The sequence below is a fragment of the Dromiciops gliroides genome, chromosome 6 (assembly GCF_019393635.1).
Source record: "Dromiciops gliroides isolate mDroGli1 chromosome 6, mDroGli1.pri, whole genome shotgun sequence".
Taxonomy (NCBI): Eukaryota; Metazoa; Chordata; class Mammalia; order Microbiotheria; family Microbiotheriidae; genus Dromiciops; species Dromiciops gliroides.
This window is the reverse complement of record NC_057866.1, coordinates 47,366,960-47,371,262: the sequence shown is the minus strand read 5'-3', so window position 1 is coordinate 47,371,262 and position 4,303 is coordinate 47,366,960. Positions and strand designations below refer to the sequence as shown.

General features: G+C 40.3%; 1 non-coding gene and 1 pseudogene across 1 annotated transcript; one reads left to right on the top strand and one right to left on the bottom strand.

The window, feature by feature from the left end:
• Positions 1–1,502: 1,502 nt before the first annotated feature.
• Positions 1,503–1,605, bottom strand: LOC122733117. Its single transcript, XR_006353717.1, has one exon. It is a non-coding gene; the product is annotated as a U6 spliceosomal RNA (small nuclear RNA).
• Positions 1,606–3,505: 1,900 nt separating this feature from the next.
• Positions 3,506–3,858, top strand: LOC122732343 (annotated as a pseudogene).
• The last annotated feature ends 445 nt before the right edge of the window (positions 3,859–4,303 follow it).

Sequence of the window (4,303 nt, the reverse complement as noted above, 5' to 3'; positions counted from 1 at the left end):
TCTTCCAAAGTCATGTAAGAACATGATCATCTTGCTCCAGGGCCAGCAAGGGAAGGCACCGTACATGAACTGGAGTCACCGAAAGCATCCCAAATGTGTAGCAACCCCCATTCTGATGACAGGGAGTCAGCTAGACGAGGTAGGCTGTGGATCCCCTCAAGGATCAGAAGGCAGACTGTGTACACAATGGGGCAGGCATCATACTGAGCACTAGAGACAGGAACATCATACAAGTGGACCTGGGCTGTGTGACCAGGCTCCCAATTCATTAAAGCGTTTGATTTTGGTTGTTGTTGCTATGACAGGTCTTTCTGCTGCCCATAGCACTAATGTTTACAGTGAACGGTGGTTTTAATAAAAAAAAGAATGGCTTGGTTGGGGAAATTAGATCTTTCAGTCCCAGTTCATTTAGCCCCTCTCAGAGATTCAAAGAAGGGCTGAACATGGACAATAACATGTAAACTTCAGTTTCAGCTTCTGAATAAGAAATACCATTTAAAACAGTACTCAATAGTATTTGCCTAGACTGGTGGATAATAACAATAACAACAAAATCCACACTTTTCTATAGCTTTAAGGTTTACAAATTGCTTTTCATGTTATCTCATGTTATACTCACAACAACCCTGTGAGGTAGGTGCCATTATTTCCACTTTTACAAATAAGGAAACCAAGGCAGGAAGAGATTAAATGATTTGTCCAGAGTCACACACCTAGTAAGTGTCCAAGGACAGATTTAAAAGAGGTTTTCTTGACTCCAAGTCCAATGTCCTCTTCTGAACTGGAGCCAGAAAGATCTAAAATAATAATGGAATTGCTTTTATTCTGTCAATCATTTGTATTTGATTCTTCTTGACCCCATGGACCATACTGTGCCTGGGGTTTTCTTGGCAAGAGTCCTGGAGTGGTTTGTCATTTCCTTCTTTAGTTCATTTTATGTATGAGGAAACTGAGACAAACAGCGTTAAATGACTCGCCCAGGGTCACACAGTTATTAAGTGTCTGAGACCAGGTTTGAACTCAGGAAGATGAGTCTTTCTGACTCTTGGCCTGGCACTCTATCCGCTATATCACCTAAGTGCCTCCTAAAACAATAATCGTAGCTAGGATTTATATATTGCTTTAAGGTTTGCAAAACACTTTACAGATGTTATCTCATTGTATCCTCATAACAACCCTCAAAGTGTATGAATCAGGATTTGAATGCAGGTCTTCCTGATTCTAGGTACAGTACTTTGACATCTAAGTTACTAGCACCTTGGTTCAGGTCCTTTCTCTGACACTTACTAGCTGTGTGTAATGGACTAGTTCCTTCATCTTTTTTTTTTTTTTTTTTTTTTTTTTTAGTGAGGCAACTGGGGTTAAGTGACTTGTCCAGGGTCACACAGCTAGTAAGTGTTCAGTGTCTAAGGTCGGATTTGAACTCAGGTCCTCCTGACTCCAGGGCCAGTGCTCTATCCACTGTGCCACCTAGCTGCCCCTCCTTTGTCTTTCTGAGCCTCAGACACATCTCGTCATGAATTTGTGCGTCATCCTTCCACAGGGGCCATGCTAATGTTATTTGCATTGTTCCAATTTTAGTACATGTGCTGCTGAAGCAAGCACAGACAATTCTCTAAGACAAGTGCTATATATGTTGAACACATCAGAAATGTCATGCCCCACCCCACTTTGAGAGGAGAACGATCCAGATTAAAATGTACTTTCTGATTGTAATGATTTGGTGTATTAATTAAAAGAAAAATTACATAGTTATGTGTAGTTTTCTAAGTCAATATGAAGCTTGAAGGGATCTTTATGCACATTTTAAAAGCCCCTTTAAGTTGGACATCACCATACCAAGTCATAGATTGTTGTTATCTATCTGATGGGAGGAGTCTCCATCTCTGACCTTCACATGTCTATGTTTGATTCACAATGGGCACAGGTACACCTCAAAGGGAGCTCCATAGAAGAAGTTAAAAGATCATAGAATTAGGACTAAAAGGGAACTCAGAGATCATCAAGTGCACCCCTCCCCCCATTTTACAGATGAGGAAACTGAGGTTCAAAAAAGCCCAAGGTCACATTGTTATTAAGTATATGAAGTTGGGTTTGAACTCAAATTTTCTTGAGTTAGTCTAACATTCAATCCACTACATGGCACTGTGGGTATCAAATACAGAGAAGTGACAACTAGTACAAAGAATGGATCCATTGTATCTAAAGCAAAGGCACTTGAGATTGGGAAAGGGCTGAGGCTAGTGGTGGTAAACATCACAGAGGCCAGAAAGAGGAGTATGGATGAGGAGGGGCAAGGCCAGAAAAGGACTGACTGGAGAGGCTTGACAAGAATGTATTGAGTTAACAAGTACCATCATCAATAATGATACCATTTTTATTTATAAGTCATTTTTGCTTTACAAATTTCTTCTCATATTGTGATCCAGTAAGGAAGGTAGGGGAAGTATTATCATGATCCCTTTGAGAAATCTAAAACTCAGAGAGGTGACGCAATTCTTGTAAAATCACGCGACCATAAGTCATGGAATCTCAGTGTTGGAAAGGACTTCAGAGGCAGTGTGGTCCAACCTGTTCTAGAAATAGAATTCTCTCTCCAACAAGCCCCAAAACAGGTCATTCACCTTGGCTGAATGCACCCCCCCCACTTTAGGGGAGGGTAACCTCACTAGTTCCAGTTCCATTTCATACACTCAATAATGCTGTGACCTTAGATGACCTATTCCACTTTAGGATAGCTCGCCCTGTCAAGATTTCCCTTGCCCAAAATTGAAATCTGGCCCCTTTGTCTCAGTCTTCCTTGAAGGGAATACCCATGTCAATAAGATTGGAGTTCCAATTAAGTATGGCATTATGAAAAGAACACTGAGTTTAGAGCTGTTGGATATAGGTTCCTATTCTATCTCTGTTAATTCTAATTGGGCAAATCATTTCATCTCCTCATCTGTACAATGGAGGCATTGAACGAGTTGACCTCCAAGGTCCTTCCAGGCTCTAAACCTGATGAGGTTTACCCCATAATTCTATGTTTATATGATTCTATGTTGCTGTAATTACTGGTGGTGAATATAAGGATGTTTTACATTATAATACAAAGCCTTTGGTTGAGGACATTTCCCTGACATTAAGTCTTTTGTTTGGGGCAGGAATTTTTAATCTGGGGTCTGTAAATTTAAAAAATACCCCATATATATATTTGTAATTATACTTCATGTAATTATTTCTTTTTAAATCAATTCATTTTTAGATTAAATTTTAAAAATATTATTTATTAAATTATGAAAAATTATTCAAAAAATATCTGAAAGTTTCACCAGACCACCAAAGTCCCATGACACACACACACACACACACACAAAAGCTTAAGAACTCTCAGTTTAGCTCTTTGGTGAAGATACTGTCGCCGTAGCTACTTGGAGTCGGCAGTTTCTGCCTCCCCTCCTTCTGACTCACTGCTGTTCCCTCTCACAGAGGAATAAGTCAGTCAGGAAGCCACTCCAGTGCCATGGCATTCAAGAAAACCGGCCAGATGCTTGTGGAGCCCAAAATGGCCATTCACCGGATCCAGATCACCCTCACCAGCCACAACGTGAAGTCACTTGAGAAGGTGTGTGCTGACCTGATTAGAGGAGCCAAGGAAAGGAACTTACAATTGAAGGGACCTGTTCGAATGCCCACCAAGACACTTCGGATTACAACTAAAAACTCCCTGCGGTGAAGGTTCTAAGACTTGGGATCACTTCCAGATGAGAATCCACAGACGTCTTATTGATTTGTCCTTCTGAAATTGTGAAGCAGATCACTTCTATCAGCATTGAACCAGATGTAGAAGTGGAAGTCACCATTGCAGATGCCTAATCAATCATCTCTTTTAATAAATTGATTGAATCTAAAAAAAAAAAACCCAAGAACTCTCAGTTTAGGCCTGTGCCGTGTATGTCCAGTTTACCACTATCCAGTAGAGGAGCAATTACTGACCTCGATCTGCTGTCATCATCTGAGATCCTCATTCTTTGGTCCCAAATCGCTTCATGCTGTCTGCTCTAACTCTTTGCTACCTTTCTTGGCTTTTATTCTCATCTGACTTTTTCCCCTGTCTCTTCTATTCACCAGATGTCTTGGTGTGACCTTTTGATACACTTCTGGACCACAGCAATTTGTGCTATTTAAATATCAGCAAAGTGTATTTTAAATTGAGTTTTGATTAAGACAGATAGTTCAAAGCTTAGCCGTCTATACAAATACCAATTGGCATGATTCAAAGACTGAGAGACTGAGAAAGAGAAGTCAAGGATTTTCTAAA